Here is a 19,764-nt window from a genome sequence, read left to right as displayed (position 1 = left end):
ATGATGGTGTTGGAGTCGTGCCTGGACATGCAGTCGTGGGTGAACAGGGAGTACAGGAGGGGACTGAGCACGCACCCCTGGGAAGCTGCAGTGTTGAGGATCACCGTGGCAGATGTGTTGCTACCTACCCTCACCACGTGGGGGCGGCCCGTCAGGAAGTCCAGGATCCAGTTGCAGAGGGAGGTGTTTAGTCCCAGGTTCCTTAGCTTAGTGATGAGCTTTCAGGGCACTATGGTGTTGAACGCTGAGCTGTAGTCAATGAACAGCATTCTCACATAGGTGTTCCTTCTGTCCAGGTGGGAAAGGGCAGTGTGGAGTGCAATAGAGATTGCATCATCTGTGGATCTGTTGGGGCGGTATGCAAATTGGAGTGGGTCTAGGGTTTCTGGGATAATGGTGTTGATGTGAGCCATTACCAGCCTTTCAAAGCACTTCATGGCTACGGACGTGAGTGCTACGGGTCTGTAGTCATTTAGGTAGGTTGCCTTTGTGTTCTTTGGCACAGGGACTATGGTGGTCTGCTTGAAACAAATTTGTATTACAGACTCAATCAGGGACATGTTGAAAAGTTTCCCTGCATTAAAGTCTCCGGCCACTAGGAGCGCCGCCTCTGGGTGAGTGGTTTCCTGTTTGCTTATTTCCTTATACAGCTGACTGAGTGCGGTCTTAGTGCCAGCATCTGTTTGTGGTGGTAAATAAACAGCCACGAAAAGTATAGCTGAGACCTCTCTAGGCAAGTAGCGTGGCCTACAATTTATCACAGTATACTCTACTTCAGGCGAGCAAAATCTAGAGACTTCCTTAGATTTCGTGCACCAACTGTTGTTTACAAATATGCACAGACTGCCCCCCTCATCTATCCTGCCGGTGCAGCGTATATCCCGCTAGCTGAATATCCATGTCGTCATTCAGCCACGATTCCGTGAAACATAGGATATTACAGTTTTTGATGTCCCGTTGGTAGGATATTCGTGATCGTACCTCGTCTAGTTTATTGTCCAATGATTGCACGTTGGCGAGTAATATTGACGGTAATGGCAGCTTTCCTACTCACCTTCTGCGGGTCCGGACGAGGCATCCGGCTCTTCATCCTCTGCGTCGCTTCCTTTTGCGAATAATTGGGATGTATGCCCTGTGGGGTGTTTGGAGAATATCGTGTGAGTCTTGCTTGTTGTTGAAAAAATCTTTGTCTAATCCGAGGTGAGTGATCGCTGTCCTGATATCCAGAAGCTCTTTTCTGCCGTAAGATACGGTTGCAGAAAAATTATGTACAAAATAATTCAGTAATTTAATAATTCTAGTTTGCAAAATTTTTTGGGTTGATTCTTTCCAATGTGTCAAGTAGTTTGTTTTTTATTCTTCATAATTTGGTTGGGTTTAATTGTGTTGCTGTCGTGAGGCTCCGTGGGGTCTGTTTGTGTTTGTGAACAGGTTAGGGCAGGTTAGGTTAGGGCATCTCTGTAGGTTAGGGCATTGTGATGGAAGGTTTGGATATTGCTTTCCTTTAGGTGGATGTGGAATTTAACGGCTCTTGTCTGGATTTTGATCATTATTGGGTATAGTCCTAATTCTGCTCTGCATGCATCATTTGGGGGTTGTGCGTTGTACTCTGAGGATATTTTTTGCAGAATTCTGCATGCAGAGTCTACATTGGATGTTTGTCCCATTTTGTGAATTCTTGGTTGTTGAGCTCACAGCTATAGAGGGCAATATGTTCTATAACTGATTCAAGTAGTTTTAGCCAAATCCTAATTGGTATATTGAATTTAATATTCATTTTGATGTCATAGAAGGCCCTTCTTGCCTTGTCTCTCTTGTCAATACGGGGGCGCTGTTTTCACTTTGGAAAAAATCGTGCTCAAATGAAACAGCCTCGTACTCTTTTCTAGATCATACAATATGCATACTATTATTACTATTGGATAGAAAACACTCAGAAGTTTCTAAAACTGTTTGAATTATGTCTGTGAGTAAAACAGAACTAATTTTGCAGCAAACTTCCATGTAGGAAGTGAAAAATCTGAAAACGAGGCTCTGTTTAAGGGCCTGCCTATTCAATTGCCTTATATTTATCGATATGCATGCACTTCATACGCCTTCCACTAGATGTCAACAGGCAGTGGAAGGTGGAATGGGGTGTCTAGCTTGATCTGAGGTCGAATGAGAGCTTTTGGAGTGGCAGGTCAGGAATTTTCTTTGTCTACCAAGGCGCGCAAAGTACCTCGACAATTTCTTCTGATAAGCATTTGGTTTACACGGCGAATATCTCCGGCTCTGATTTTATTTGATACATGTGATAATAACATCGTAAAGTAGGTTTTTTCAACCGAGTTATATCAGTTTATTCAACGTTTATTGGGACTTTTGCAGTTTTCCGTTCTTTGCATCGAGAGAAGATGGGAACGTTATCAACCTTGGCTAGCATTGTGGCGCAAATTCGACAGAAGAAAAGGACATTCTAAAACCAAACAACGATTTATTCTGGACCAAGGACTCCTTGTACAACATTCTGATGGAAGCTCAGCAAAAGTAAGAACAATTTATGATGTTATTTCGTATTTGTGGAAAATGTTGATTCCTATTCTCCGCCGTTTTGGTGAGCGCTGTCTCGTAATAACGCAAGCTGTATGTTATGGTAAAGTAATTTTTTAAAAATCTAACACGGCGGTTGCATTAAGAACCAGTGTATCTTTCATTTGCCATACAACAAGTATTTTAATGTAAAGTTTATGAGTTCTTTGGTCAGATTAGGTGAGTGTCCAAAATAGCTCCAGACATTCTGGGGAAATGTTGCTACATATTCACAATGTATAACAACGGTTTGCAGCTCTAAATATGCAAATTTTCGAACAAAACATAAGTGTATTGTATAACCTGATGTTATAAGACTGTCATCTGATGAAGTTGTTCAAGGTTAGTGATTCATTTTATATCTTTTGCTGGTTTTTGCAAAAGCTATCTTTGCGGTGAATAAATGTGTTTTATGTGTTTGGCTATTGTGGTAAGCTAATATAATTCTATATTGTGTTTTCGCTGTAAAACACTTAAAATCAGAAATATTGGCTGGATTCACAAGATGTTTATCTTTCATTTGCTGTACACCATGTATTTTTCATAAATGTTTTATGATGAGTATTTATGTATTTCACGTTGCTCTCTGTAATTATTCTGGCTGCGTCGGTGCTATTTGTGATGGTAGCTGCAATGTAAAACTATGATTTATACCTCAAATATGCACATTTTTCGAACAAAACATAAATGTATTGTATAACATGTTATAAGACTGTCATCTGATGAAGTTGTTTCTTGGTTAGTGACTAATTATATGTCTATTTGGTCGGTTTTGTGATAGCTACCTATGCGGTAGAAACATGGTGAAAATACGCGGTTGAGTCTTTGGCTATTGTGGTTATGTTACGAATCCCTTTGGCCCGACAGTCTAGGGGGGATGGTAATGGGACCCGTAACATAACTCATGCAAATTATAGTAGTGACAAAGAGTGAAAACGAAATAACCACGACAACTAAGATCTACCGTCAAACACTCAAGGTTTATTTATAAACACACGGTAATGGGGGGGGAGCAGGAAAAGGGGCTGAGCTGGACCCAAGGAATGAAACAATAATAATCCAAAAACACCCCTAAGATAGACTAGCCTATTCCAACAACAACTAACTAACTAACCAATAAATACAGGGGGTGGTCCGCCCAGTTCTAACTAGTGTTTTTAACAACCTTTACCTACGGGTAGTGTATGCCCAAGGGCGACTTGTCTGGTTACCCCCTTATCCCACCATCAAACAAACACTCAAACACCATAACCAAAACAATACTCACAGGTGTGGACAAAGTGACATGTAGATGCAAAACAAACAAGAGATCTACAGACAGAAGGCATTGACAGAGAGATTGAGCTACTGAGAAAACAACTGACAGGGTTTTTAAACCAAGGGAAACGAACTGTGATTGGGTAAGTGAAAAGGAGCAGGTGTCTTCTGATTAGCGACTAATTGATGACTGATTGGGGAATGATGATTGTCACCTGTGAGTAGGGGAGAAGGAGAGAAAAGAAACACACAGGATACACACAGAATATTTCTATCCGTAACAGGTTAGCTAATATAAATACATATTGTGTTTTCGCTGTAAAACATTTAAAAAATCGGAAATGATGGCTGGATTCACAAGATGTTTATCTTTCATTTGCTGTATTGGACTTGTGATTTCATGAAAATTATATTATATGATATTCCTGTCCCGTTAGGCTAGGCTATGCTAGTCAGCTTTTTTGATGAGGATGCTCCCGGATCCGGGATGGGTATCACTGAAAGGTTAAAGGGGAATTACACTCACAAATGACAATTCCAATATGAAATAAATTGTGTTCTGCTGTGATTTAAATCCTGAATTGAAAATGGATTCAACTGAGATGTTTGGGTAACTGGTCCACACACAATAGCCCATAATGTTAAAGAGGAATTATGTTTTTCAAAAGTTTTACAAATGAATCAAAAATGAAAATCTGAAATGTCTTGTGTCAAAAAGTATTCAACCCCTTTGTCATGGCAAGTCTAAATAAGTTCTGGAGTAAACATTTGCTTAAAAAATCACATAATAAGTTGCATGGACTCACTCTGTGTTCAATAATACTGTTTAACATAATTTTTTAATGACTACCTCATCTCTACCCCACACATACAATTATCTATAAGGTCCCTCGGACGAACAGGGAATTTCAAACACAGATTCAAGCACAAAGACCAGGGAGGTTTTCCAAATGCCTTGCAAAGGGCACCTATTGGTAGTTAGGTCAAACAAAAAGCAGACATTGAATATCCCTTTGAGCATGGTGGAGTTACTAACTTCACTTTGGGTGGTGTATCAATACATCCAGTCACTACAACGATACAGACGTCCTGCCTAACTCAGTTGTCAGACAGGAAGGAAACCGCTCATGGATTTCACAATGAGGCTAATGATGACTTTAAAACAGTTACAGAGTTTAATGGCTGTGATAGGAGAACATTGAGGATGGATCAAACACATTGTAGTTACTCCACAATACTAACCTAATTGACTAGTTTGATGGGGCGGCAGGTAGCCAGTGGTTAGAGTGTTGTGCCATTAACCAAAAGGTTCCTAACTCAGTGACAAGGTAAAAATCTGTCATTCTGCACCTGAACAAGGCAGTTAACCCACTGTTCCCCGGTAGGCTGTCATTGTAAATAAGAATTTGTTCTTAACTGACCTGTCTAGTTATATAAAGGTAAATAAATAATAATAATTGACAGAGTGAAAAGGAAGCCTGTACAGAATAAAAAATATTCCAAAACATGCATCATGTTTGAAACAAGGAACTATAGTAGTACTGCAATAAACATGGCAAAGCAGTTAAGTTTTTGTCCTGAATACAAAGTGTTATTTTTTAGGAAAAGCAAATACATCAGACACTGGGAGATTAATTCACCTTTCAGCTGGACAATAACACAAGGCCAAATCTACACTGGAGTTGCTTACCAATAAGACAGTGAATCTATGGCAAGACCTGAAAATGGTTCTCTAGCTATGATCAACAGCCAATTTGGCAGAGCTTGAAGAATTTTGAAAAGAATAATGGGCAAATGTTGAACAATCCAGGTGTGGAAAGCTCTTAGAGACTTACCCAGACAGACTCACAGCTGTAATCACTCTTAGAGACTTACCCAGACAGACTCACAGCTGTAATCACTGCCAAAGGTGATTCTACAAAGTATTGACATAGGGGCTTGACTACTTATGTAAATGAGATATTTCTGTATTTCATTTGCAATAAATTAGTAAACATTTCTAAAAACATGTTTTCACTCTGTCATTATGGGGTATTGTGTGTAGATGGGTGAGAAAATACTTCGATTTAATCCATTTTGAATTCATTAAGTTAAGGGGTATGAATACTTTCTGAAGGCACTGTGCAGACCAAAACCAACTGCCTTTTAAACAAGCTTAGTGAAGGTTATGACAATGCAGTTTATGCAGACCGACCTGTTATCTTCCAGCTTTGGTGTTGATTATACAGAGGAATATTGTCCTTTAAGGCTTTTTCAAATTTGTGTAACGTTATTTATATTGATTAATTCACATTCTCAGTTATTGTATGGTAGTGAACAGGCTATATGTAACAATGCACTAGTCAATATAAATGTGCATTGTACTGTAGTGGTATTTACACTAGTCAAGTCAGTGAATAACTGTTATTAGTGATTTGAAACAGAAACTAATTCCACTAACTTTGGTGCAAAAAATATTTTTGAAAACAACTGCTAACAAGCCTCACAAACACATTATTTTATCCTTGTGGGGAACTAACATTTATTTACATTCAAAATCATATTTTCCCTAACCCTTACCCTTATCCAAAACCTAACTTTTACCCATAACACTAACCCAAACCTAACTCCTAACCCTAACCTTAACCATAACTTTAACCCCTAACACTAACCCAAACCTAACTCCTAACCCTAACCCAAACCATAACCATAACTTTAACCCATACACTAACCCAAACCTAACTCCTAACCTTTACCATAACCCTAACTTTAACCCCTAACACTAACCCAAACCTAACTCCTAACCTTTACCATAACCCTAACTTTAACCCCTAACACTAACCCAAACCTAACTCCTAACCCTTACCATAACCATAACCCTAACTTTAACCCCTAACACTAACCCAAACCTAACTCCTAACCCTAACCCTTACCATAACCATAACTTTAACCCCTAACCCAAACCTAACTCCTAACCCTAATTGTAACCCTAAACCTAAGCTTAAAATAGCCTTTGTCTTCATGAGGACGTGGGATATGTCCCCACAAGGATAGAATAATTAACACGCACACACACACACACATACACGTCTCCTCCATGAACTGAATGTTATGCAGGCTCCAGGTTTAGGGCCTCTCCGGAAGCTTCAGGGCTCTTGTCAGTGTTGTCATTTTTCTCATGGAAGTCGACCCATCAATCTTCTGCCATAATCAGAAGTGATGAGAAACAGTAGAACACCCAGAACAGTGATGATAATGACGATATGGGACCTGACGATACCCGTTTTGACGGCTCTGGTCTCACTGAGAAAATAAAGAGAAGTTAGCACAAATGCTACTCTATCAAGCCCCATATGGAATTTATACACTGAGTGTACAACACATTAGGAACCCCTTCCGAATATTGAGTTGCACCCCCTTAAGCCCTCATAACAGCCTTAATTCATCGGGGCATGGACCCTACAAGGTGTCGAAAGCATTCCACAGGGATAATGGCCATCTTGACTCCAATGCTTCCCACAGTTGTGTCAAGGTGGCTGGATGTCCTTTGGGTGTTGGACCATTCTTGATACTCACGGGAAACATTTGAGCGTGAAACACCCTGCAGCGTTGCAGTTCTTGACACACTCAAACCAGTGCTCCTGGCACCTACTACCATACCTCGTTCAAATGCACTTAAATCTTTTGTCTTGCTCATTTACCCTCTGAATGGTACACATACACTATCCATGTCTCATTAATCTCAAGGCTAAATAAATAAAAATCCTTCTTTAACCTGTCTCCTAACCCTTCATCTACACTGATTGAAGTGGATTTAACAAGTGACATCAACAAGGGATCATAGCTTTCACCTGGATTCACCTGGTCAGTCTATGTCATGGAAAGAGCAGGTGTTCCTAATGTTTTGTGCACTCAGTGTACAGTTGAAGTCAGAAGTTTACATACATTTAGGTTGGAGTCATTAAAAGTTGTTTTTCAACCACTCCATAAATGTCTTGTTAACAAACTTAATTAACAAACCACCATAAAAAAGCCAGACTACGGTTTGCAACTGCACATGGGGACAAAGATCGTACTTTGGGAGGCTAAGGTGTATGTAAACTTCTGACTTCAACTGTATATGAATACTGTATTATCACATTTATTTAGAATTACTGGACCTTTTCCTGGTCATATCACATGAACCCATTTAACCCACGTAACACTGGTCACTGTATATTAACGTTGTACTCACATATAACAGAAACATTCATTGAGCCATTTCTGTTTCCACAGTTTGTGTTAATGGTAAAAGTGTAGGTTCCCTCATCAGCTTCGGTAACATTTTTCATCTCAAAAAAGTAGCTTTTGGTTGTTATTGTAATTTTACAATCTTTTGTACAATCTTTTGTACAATCACAATTTTGTATTGGAGTATCTGATTTATGCTTCCAGAAATACCGGTCAGTTTTACATCCCGTCTTATTCTGATCTGCATCACGGTAATCCACTCTACATGTCAGGTTGTGGTTCTGTCCTGCTACAACCGATTGATTTTCACACGTTACGTTAACCCCTGGAAAACAAACAGGGACATGAATGAATGAACAAGCAACATAATATCTGATATCAATGAATGAAAGGATATCAATGGATAATATTGGGTATATATTTTATTAGACATTTCAGTAAATGTATTGAACATTTTCTACAGAAATATCAAATTTACATTAGTATCCCCTGAGTCAATAATAGAAGCCCCTTTGGCAGTGATTACAGCTGTGAGTCTTTCTGGGTAAGTTTCTAAGAGCTTCCACACCTGGATTGTGCAACATTTGCCCATTATTATTTTCAAAACCTTCAAGCTCTGCCAAGTTGGTTGTTGCTAGACAACCATTTTCAGGTCTTGCCATAGATGTTCAGGTAGATTTAAGTCAAAACTGTAACTCGGCCACTCAACTCAAATCAAATGTTATTGGTCACATACACATGGTTAGCAGATGTTAATGCGAGTGTAGCGAAATGCTTGTGCTTCTATTTCCGACCATGCAGTAATATCTAACAAGTAATGTAACAATTTCACAACAGGAACATTCACTCAGGAACATTCACGGTCCAGTGTAGATTTGGCATTGTGCTTTTGCCTTGTAGTGGCTCAGCATTCTTACTGGAACGAAATAGTGCAGGCTGCTCTGAGAGTCAAATCAAATTCTGCTCACTTTGCAGCCGTGCGAGTGGTCAATACCGCGGTGGTACAGATAACCAACAGTGGTGCCACAGGCCAGGGAAGGACAAAGATGCAAGGAGGGGGGGGGTTGACGACAGTGTCCTAAACCGCAAATCTTTGCAGCCGTGTCTCAGATGTGGAGCACGTGGTCTAACAGGGACAGAATCAAGAGTTATGCAGTTACTTCCCTTGCCGTTTACAGAAGGGTCAGCAGCAATATTGGACTCATTCTTTATGGTGTCTGGGATAGAACCGATTTCGGGTTTGGATAGTCTGTGTGAAATGCCAGGGGAAGGGATTCTAAAAGGTAACAAGTTAAAGCTGGCAAGAGCAAACAAGCAAACTCGCAAGCTCAGAAAGAAAAAAATGAGGGTTTTCAATTTCGTGAAACACTTTTTTCCATCTCATTCATTTACAGAATTGACAAAGGGGAGGAGGGTTATCACGAGAGAATAAAGTGGAGTCAAGAGGGTGAGGAAGCGTTTGTAGAGTTAAAGAAAAGTTGTGTTAAGCACATGCGTTGGGGTAGAATTACCCTCTTACATTTTTGTGCATTAAATAAAGTTTTGTCTAAGCCAGGGGGGAGGGGGATTCTATTAAGCTATATGGAATTGTTTTAAGAAGGTCAAACCAAGGATAATTTTGATTTTGCATTTTTAGACTTCTTGAAGTATTTTCCAAAAATATATAAAACAATTGTTTGATGAAAAAATTGTTTTTGCCTTACTGCTATTAGCCCGTACAAATGCATTGAATAACAGATTCACTATACGGAACAAGAGATGGTCCCCCTGAAACAATTGAAAGGAAGTTTGTTCTGAAGTGTCTGTCTGTCCTATATCTGGGAGACATAAGAAAGATCAGGAAACATTTAGTTAAAAAAAAACAACAACCCCTTATTTTTCCATTCATTTCCATACATTTTTTCAACTGGTACCGTGGGACCTTCAGACGAGTCTTGTGAGGCATGTATGTGATCAACATGTACGTGTTCGTGAAAGTTCACCTTTCCAGAGATGAGTCATATTAGTGTGTAGCCCAAACCTTTCGGAAGCTACAGACAGAAGTTGGCAGATCAGCTGTACCGACTTCAGACGAGTCCCAATATGCTTGTGGGGGTCATAGAGCAAAACGGAGAACACCAACGTTTTCGTGAGAGTCCCCATAAAAACCTATCAGTTTAAGCTAGTTATATTCGGGTTTTTTTTGCATTGGATTCATCTCAATCCACTGCATCCGCCTACGTAACACTACAGCATCTGCGGTGAAAGGTAACAAAATAGCTGATTTGATTTGATTTGAAGCTAGAGCGGTTTTTGGAAGACCATGAGACATCCCGAAACCAGTTTTCTCACACAATCATCTGTAGAGTCCGAATTGTTTGGGGTTAAATACATATTTTTAAAAAATAACACATTTTTACTGATCTTTCTTATATTTCTCAGATATAGGACAGACATTTTAAGAACAAACTTCCTTTTGATATTTTGGAGGACTATCTGCTGTTCGATGTAGTGAATGCTTTTGTATTGGTAATAGCAGTAAGGCCAAAAAGAATTTGACATTTAAAAAAATATTTTTTGTCGATACTTCTAGTGGTGTTAAAATTCAAAATCAAATAGCAAAATCATCCTTGGTATGACCTTTTTAAAAATATCTTAAGGATCGGACCCTTTTTTTCAATATTCACCTAAAATGACATAGCCAAATCTGTAGCTCAGAACCTGAAGCAAGGATATGCATATTCTTGATATAATTTGAAAGGAAACTTATAACTTATAATACTTATTTACATAAGTATTCAGACCCTTTACTCACTACTTTGTTGAAGCATCTTTGGCAGCAATTACAGCCATGAATCTTCTTGGGTATGACGCTACAAACTTGGCACACCTGTATTTGGGAAGTTTCTCCCATTCTTCTCTGCAGGTCATCTCAAGCTCTGTCAGGTTGGATGGGAAGCATCGCTGCACAGCTATTTTCAGAGATTTAAAGACTTGACCCGAAGCCAGATCTGCGTTGTCTTGGCTGTGTGCGTAGGGTCGTTGTCCTGTTGGAAGGTAAACCTTCGCCCCAGTCTGATGGCCTGAGCGCTCTGGAGCAGGTTTTCATCAAGGATCTCTCTGTACTTTGCTCCGTTCATCTTTCCCTCAATCCTGCATAGTCTCCCAGTCCCTGCCGCTGAAAAACATCCCCAGAGCATGATGCTGCCACCATCATGCTTCACCGTAGGGTTGGTGCCAGGTTTCCTCCAGACGTGATGCTTGGCATTCAGGCCAAAGAGTTCAATCTTGGTTTCATCAGACCAGAGAATCTTGTTTCTCATGGTCTGAGAGTCCTTCTGGTGCCTTTTTGCAAACTCCATGCGGGCTGTCATGTGCCTTTTACTGTCTTCCGTCTGGCCACTCTACCATAAAGTCCTGATTGATGGAGTGCGGCAGAGATGGTTGTCCTTCTGGAAGGTTCTCCCACCTCCACAGAGGAACTCTGGAGCTAAGAGTGACCATCGGGTTCTTGGTCACCTCCCTGACCAAGGCCCTTCTCCCCCGATTGTTTTGCCGGGCGGCCAGCTCTAGGAACAGTCAAGGGTGGTTCCAAACTTCTTTCATTTAAGAATGATGGAGGCCACTGTGTTCTAAAGTCGTCAAAAGCCAAGTGAACAAACAGATCACTGACCATTTCGAATCCCACCGTACCTTCTCCGCTATGCAATCCGGTTTCCGAGCTGGTCACGGGTGCACCTCAGCCACGCTCAAGGTCCAAAACGATATCATAAACACCATTGATAAAAGACAGTACTGTGCAGCCATCTTCATCAACCTGGCCAAGGCTTTCGACTCTGTCAATCACCTTATTCTTTTCGGCAGACTCAACAGTCTTGGTTTCTCTAATGACTGCCTCGCCTGGTTCACTAACTACTTCTCAGATAGAGTTCAGTGTATCAAATCGGAGGGCCTGTTGTCCGGACCTCTGGCAGTCTCTATGGGGGTGTCACAGGGTTCAATTCTAGGGCCGACTCTTTTCTCTGTATATATCAATGATGTCGCTCTTGCTGCGGGTGATTCTTTGATCCACCTCTACGCAGACGACACCAGTCTGTATACTTCTGGCCCTTCTTTGGACACTGTTAACAAACCTCCAAACGAGCTTCAATGCCATACAACACTTCTTCCGTGGCCTCCAACTGCTCTTAAATGCTAGTAAAACGAAATGCATGCTCTTTAACCAATAGCTGCCCGCACCCGCCCGCCCGACTAGCATCACTACTCTGGATGGTTCTGACTTGTGGATGTGGACAACTATAAATACCTAGGTGTCTGACTAGACTGTAAACTCTCCTTCCTGACTCATATTAAACATATCCAATCCAAAATGTAATCTAGAATCGGCTTCCTATTTCGCAACAAAGCCACCTTCACTCTTGCTGCCAAACATACCCTCATAAAACTGACTATCCTACCGATCCTTGACATTGGCAATGTCATTTACAAAATAGCCTCCAACACTCTACTCAGCAAATTGGATGCAGTCTACCACAGTGCCATCCGTTTTGTCACCAAAGCCCCATATACTACCTACATCTGCAACCTGTATGCTCTCATTGGCTGGTCCTCGCTACATATTCATTGCCAAACCCACTGGCTCCAGGTCATCTATAAGTCTTTGCTAGGCAAAGCTCTGCCTTATCTCAACTCACTGGTCACCATAGCAACACCCACTCGTAGCATACTTTCACTGGTCATCCCCAAAGCCAACACCTGCTTTGGCCGCCGTTCCTTCTAGTTCTCTGCTGCCAATGACTGGAACGAATTGCAAAAATCACTGAAGTTGGAGACTTATTTCTCCCTCACTAACTTTAAGCATCAGCTGTCAGAGCAGCTTACCGATCGCTGCAGCTGTACACAGCCCATCTGTAAATAGCCCATCCAACTAACTACCTACCTCATCCCATATTTGTTTTTGTTTTTTTCTTCTCTTTTGCACACCAGTATTTTCTACTTGCACATCCTCATCTGCACATCTATCACTACAATGTTAATTGCTAAATTGTAATTTCTTTGCCACTTTGGCCTATTTATTGCCTTACCTCCTTACTTCATTTGCACACACTGGAAACAGATTATTCTATTGTGTTATTGACTGTACGTTTGTGTAACTCTGTGTTGTTGTTTCTGTCGCACTGCTTTGCTTTATCTTGGCCAGGTCGCAGTTGTAAATGAGAACTTGTTCTCAACTGGCCTACCTGGTTAAATAAAGGTGAAATAAAAAATCAATAAAAAAAGTTTGCCTTTCCAAATCATGTCCAATCAATAGAATTTACCTCAGGTGGACACCAATCAAGTTGTAGAAACATCTCAAGGATGATCAATGGAAACAGGATGCACCTGAGCTTAATTTCAAGTCTCATAGCAAAGGGTCTGGGTACTTTTGTAAATAAGGTATTTCTGATATTATTTTTAATACATTCGCAAAAATGTACATAAAAAACTGTTTTTGCTTTGTCATTATGGGGTATTGTGTATAGATGTATTATTTTTATTTTATTTATTTAAGTCATTTTAGAATAAGGTTGTAACTTAACAAAATGTGGAAAAGGGGAAGGGGTCTGAATACTTTCCGAATGCACTGTAGCTTAGTAACCCCCCTTATTCAATGCACAAAAATGTAAGAGGGGAATTCTACCCCAATGCATACGCTGAGTGATGGAGTGTGCCCCTGGACAGCCGTAATAAAATATAATAATAGAAGATCTTGACGTCTGGTTTGCTTAAATAAGGAATGTGAAATGATTTAAACTTTTACTTTTGATACTGAAGTATAATTTAAACCAAATACTTTTAATCAAGTAGTATTTTACTGGGTGACATTCACTTTTACTTCAGTCATTTTCTATTAAAAGGCATCTTTACTTGTATGACAATTGGCTACTCAAAGATCCTACCCTCAAGACATGCTAACCCCTCACCAGTACCAATAACAGGGGAGGTTAGCATGTCTTGGGGGTATGATCTTTGACCCTCTATAACTTTCTCACTCATAACAACTTTAATAATGTATGAAGTGTGCTGTTCACCTGCTTTTCCTGACTGGACGTTAGAAGTGACCAAACCGAGACTCAGAAACAGCAGAAGCATTTTGCCATGTGTCCTAAAGCACAAAGAACAAATACCACAAAACATGAATAGCTTATACATTAACGTACATTAACCTACATCAGATTGGACATAGGCCTAGTGCTTGAATCATACAGTCTATGTCTTGAAGGGACTGGAATTAACCACAGCCCTGATCTGTAGTCGTGGCAACTGTGGAGTTGTGATAATTAAGAACAGGTCAGGATAAATTCTGGCTGAATCTGAATAGTTTTAAAGTCCCATTCAAGCAGTTTTTTTATTACTTTTCCCGTTGAAAGACAATATCCAAAGTATAAATACAGTAATGTACACACACTTAAGCCTTAAAAATGACATTGAGCAAAATAGAGCTTTTTAGACTGAACTCAATGAGTTAAAAAATACTTTGGCGTTGTAAAATGGGTATGAGAGGGTCTGATTTGCAACCTGGGGCTCACCTGCCCCGAAACTCTTCCCCCCTGCATGCAATCAGCAAAGCGTGAACTTTTCCCACACTACACCAAAAGGATTTTCACATTTTTGCATTTTCCTCTCTCCACAGCCTTAGTACGCCTACCAAAGAAACACCCAGAGTTCAGCTGAATTCACCATCTAACACAGACTGTCATTAGCGCTGAGGAAAACAAAATAACATTCTGAGATTGAGACCCTGAGAGTAATCATGAGATGTCCGTCGAGGTGACGTGACTAACAAATCCTGACACGCGTGTCTTAAGTGCAGACACACATTCACTCACTCAGTCACTCAGTCACTCAGTCACTCAGTCACTCAGTCACTCAGTCACTCAGTCACTCACTCACTCACTCACTCACTCACTCACTCACTCTCTCACTCTCTCACTCACTCACTCACTCACTCACTCACTCACTCACAATAATCTAAGTAGATAAGTTACTGTACTTACAAGCTTACAGCCTCTGAATGTTCTGCCATCAAATAAAGTTGTATAGTGCAGTATCCCAGAAAATAACTGTGGGAGAAGAGATTCAGTGGAGACAGTGGATAACCCCTTTCACAACCTCTAACCTACTTGATGTAATCTGTGGAGAAGTCATGCAACACATTCTCTCTCTCTCTCTGTCCTGTACAGATCCCACACAGTCCTAATATGGGCACTGAGGGAGGACAAAGCTACAATGAATTTACTTTCACCAAGGGTTTTTTCCCTGGACTTTTTCTTAGGCTGAGCTAGGTTTTCCTGACAGGAAAGAACCCCAGACTAAAGTGGAGTTTCCAGAGGTGAAAAAACCCCAGACTAAAGTGGAGTTTCCAGAGGTGAAAGAGCCCCAGACTACGCAACTAAAATGTAATGTTTACATTTCTTTACTTTTGTCAGATCCGAGGTGTATGATTTGATGTGGATGATTTTCAATACATTTTCTCAATTCTAGATTCTATAGCATTCGAGAGAGAGAGATATATTCCCAGTCTGATTTCAGAATGAATTCAAATCAGACTGATTTCCAGGTTAGAATTGTTTTAATGGCCAACATGTGTGACAATGTCATCATAGTTTAAAAACATTTTTATTTTAAAGGGGCAGTCTGCAGATGCTACATCCATTATTGGCCTTGTAAATTATTGATACCTATCCAATAATTCTTGAAGAATATAACTTATAAATGCCACATCAGCTTAGTTCAACTGTCACACCCCATCAGAACCCCAAATATGTTGTTTTATTCCTTTGTTTGGAAACAAAGTAAATGTAAACTAACTCTATATTGCCTCAAAACATGGTTAAAACTATAATTGTTGTATCATGAGTGGTCAGCCCTTATATCCATAGTTGATCTAGGATTTTGAGAGTGGTTCAATTTCTCCATCCCCATTCCTCATCTGTTCACCAAATTAGTGGTGGCTTTGTTATTGTCCGAACTGCAGATTACCCCTTTTAAAAAACAACTTGGTCTTCCTTGTTTGAACATGAACAAAACACAACACAACTTAAACGTGTTTTGTATCGCTTTGAAGAGCTAGCTACACTAAATAGCCTGAATCAGGAGTTGTAACCTGTACAGGTATAACTCATGGCCCTGCTTATACACTCACCAGACAGTTTATTAGGTACACCCATCTAGTACCTGATCGGACCACTCTTTGCCTCCAGAACAGCCTGAATTATTGGGGCATGGAGTCTACAAGTCAGAAACTTTCCTCAGGGATGTTGGTTCATGCTGAAGCGATATCATCGTGCAGCTGCTGCAGATTGGGTGGCAGTGAAACCATGCCCCCAATAATTCAGACAGTTCTGGAGGCAAAGAGGGGTCCGATCCAGTACTAGATAGGTGTACCGTTGACACCAGGCAGGTTGGGTCCATTAATTCATGCTGTTTATGCCATTTCCTGATTCCCATTAGCATGACACAAGAGGAACCTGGATTTGTTAAACCAGGCAATGTTTTACCATTCCTAAATTGTTTAGTGTTGATTGGAGCCACTTCTTCTTGTTTTTAGCTGATAGAATTGGAACCCATTGTGGTCATCTGCTGCAATAGCCCATCTGTGACAAGGATCGATGAGTTGTGCGTACCACACAATTGGTACGCTCTGCACACCACTGTTGTACTGTGCCGTTATTTGTCTGTTTGTGGGCCGCCTGTTATCTTGCACGATTCTTGCCATTCTCCTTCAACCTCTCATCAACTAACTGTTTACATCCACAAGACTGCCGCTGACTGGATGTTTTTGTTTGTCGCGCCATTCTCGGGAAACCCTAGATCAGGAGTCTCCAACCTTTTCTAGCATGACACCCTAGACCAGGAGTCTCCAACCTTTTCTAGCATGACACCCTAGACCAGGAGTCTCCAACCTTTTCTAGCATGACACCCTAGACCAGGAGTCTCCAACCTTTTCTAGCATGACACCCTAGACCAGGAGTCTCTAACCATTTCTAGCATGACACCCTAGACCAGGAGTCTCCAACCATTTCTAACATGACATCCTACACCAGGAGTCTCTAACCATTTCTATCATGACACCCTAGACCAGGAGTCTCTAACCATTTCTAGCATGACACCCTAGACCAGGGGTCTCCAACCTTTTCTAGCATGACACCCTACACCAGGAGTCTCCAACCTTTACTAGCATGACACCCTAGACCAGGATGTCTCCAACCTTTTCTAGCATGACACCCTACACCAGGAGTCTCCAACCTTTTCTAGCATGACACCCTAGACCAGGAGTCTCCAACCTTTTCTAGCATGACACTCTAGACCAGGGGTCTCCAACCTTTTCTAGCATGACACCCTAGACCAGGGGTCTCCAACCTTTTCTAGCATGACACCCTAGACCAGGGGTCTCCAACCTTTACTAGCATGACACCCTAGACCAGGAGTCTCCAACCTTTTCTAGCATGACACCCTACACCAGGAGTCTCCAACCTTTTCTAGCATGACACCCTAGACCAGGTGTCTCCAACCTTTTCTAGCATGACACCCTAGACCAGGAGTCTCCAACCTTTTCTAGCATGACACCCTAGACCAGGAGTCTCCAACCTTTTCTAGCATGACACCCTAGACCAGGAGTCTCCAACCTTTTCTAGCATGACACCCTAGACCAGGAGTCTCCAACCTTTTCTAGCATGAGAGCTTGTTGCTTGTTACTCATTTTTTTCTAGAATTCAAAAAGGAACATTCTACTCTTTTCCTCTCACCTGCAACTCTTTGCTTGGTCCTTAGTGTACAAGAGAAAGTAGAGAAAGTGCACTGTTTTCTGTCAATATACCTGGTCAAAAATGGTTAGTAAACAACTCTAAGGGAGTTGTTACTATGAAAATATAATATGTTATTTCTTCCCAAATTATATTTTCATAGTTTTATTCTTCCTGGTTTTAAATTTTGTTTTGTTTTTTACTCTTAAAATTACAATTGTTCCTTTGAGAAACAACACAATGGGGCCTCCCGGGTGGCGCAGTGGTCTAGAGCACTGCATCGCAGTGCTATGCTGCGCCACCAGAGTCTGGGTTCGCGCCCAGGCTCTGTCGCAGCCGGCCGCGACCGGGAGGTCCGTGGGGCGACGCACAATTGGCTTAGCGTCGTCCGGGTTAGGGAGGGTTTGGCCGGTAGGGATATCCTTGTCTCATGGCGCTCCAGCGACTCCTGTGGCGGGCCGGGCGCAGTGCGCGCTAACTGAGGGGGGCGGGTGCACGGTGTTTCCTCCGACACATTGGTGCGGCTGGCTTCCGGGTTGGAGGCGCGCTGTGTTAAGAAGCAGTGCGGCTTGGTTGGGTTGTGCTTCGGAGGACGCATGACTTTCGACCTTCGTCTCTCCCGAGCCCGTACGGGAGTTGTAGCGATGAGACAAGATAGTAATTACTAGCGATTGGATACCACGAAAATTGGGGAGAAAAGGGGATAAAATTTATTAAAAAAATAAATAAAAAAAAATAAAAAAAGAGAAACAACACAATTAGATGTTCTGAGTCCATGTCAATGCTTAAATCACATCAGAACACAATTTATTTTGGTCTGGAATTGACATTCGTGAGTGTAATTCCCCTTTAATTGTGCATCTGGCCCTTTAATTGCGTGTCTAGCGAGTGAGGAATGGGCCGTCTAATGTGCTGCTCTAGAGGGTCCTGTACTGCTGCTGCTCATTTCATGGCAAAGTTACTCATCAATTACTAATTTTTCTATCATTTATATCTCCTGATTATGACTCTCCTGTTAACCTCGAATGTTATATTGTAGTTTTTATTTCTTTATTCATGTTCAAATTCCCATGTGCAGTCTGATCCATTCTCTGCTGTACTACTAGTGTTGATGCTTTGGAACTGAAAGTAGTCGAGTCTCTTGTTGTGGTTGTTATGTACATTACATCAGTCGGGATACAAGTGCAGGTTACACATCGATTTTGTTCATGTAAACCAGGGGTTCTTCACCTTTTTCAGCCTGGGACCCAAATTATAAAATTGTGTGTTTTCCTGGGACCCAAGCTTATGAAAACATGCAACTATAGGTCAATATTGGTACTTTTCATTACTCTTATGCCTAAAACAGATGCATCATAGACAAATACCTGTCATGCCCAATTCTGCTCCCTCCCTCCGGCGGTAGACGTCGCTGTCTACTATCCACGGTCCTGGCAACCCACATTTTTCACACCTGGTAACCATCATTGCACACACCTGCTCCCCATCGTTATACACACCTGGACTTCATCATCACCCTCATTACTCTCCCTTTATTTAGCCCTCAGTAGTATCAGTCATTAGGTAGTATTGTTTTAACTCACATTCTGTACACAGCTCATGTTTGGCCATCTGTATTGGTTCATTATTAAACTCACCTTCTTCTACCTGACTCCCGGCGTAAACGTTACAATGAAATACCCATATAAACAGCTTATTCGTGTTTAATTTACCCCATAAAAACACTCTTCCATATTCGTCTAGGTTGGAACTGTTGCAGTTAAAATAGAATAAATCATTTTCATTCTGAACTGTAGTAAACTGACTGATCACATCACAAAGATGTAGACCAGAAAACATCCAGTCCTAATGAGAGGTGTGTGACTGGTTGAAGTTCTCAACAAGCAGGTCTACTCTGGGCTTAGTTGTTGACAGTGCAACCCTGAGGTAATGCTCAGCATTGAGTCTCTTTCTGTGTTTTAAG

At 41.1% G+C, this 19,764-nt stretch overlaps 1 long non-coding RNA gene across 1 annotated transcript; it reads right to left on the bottom strand.

Annotated features, from left to right (window-relative positions):
• Positions 1 to 3,532: 3,532 nt before the first annotated feature.
• On the bottom strand, positions 3,533 to 15,246 carry LOC139570022 (uncharacterized). The gene is made up of 4 exons (XR_011673997.1): positions 15,054 to 15,246; positions 14,088 to 14,161; positions 8,042 to 8,362; positions 3,533 to 7,110 (listed from the first exon to the last, which is right to left on the bottom strand). It is a non-coding gene; the product is annotated as an uncharacterized lncRNA (long non-coding RNA).
• Positions 15,247 to 19,764: the final 4,518 nt, after the last annotated feature.

This window comes from Salvelinus alpinus, chromosome 3, assembly GCF_045679555.1.
Source record: "Salvelinus alpinus chromosome 3, SLU_Salpinus.1, whole genome shotgun sequence".
Lineage (NCBI taxonomy): Eukaryota > Metazoa > Chordata > Actinopteri > Salmoniformes > Salmonidae > Salvelinus > Salvelinus alpinus.
The sequence above is the reverse complement of the archived record's forward strand: the minus strand, read 5'-3'. Positions and strand labels throughout refer to the sequence as shown.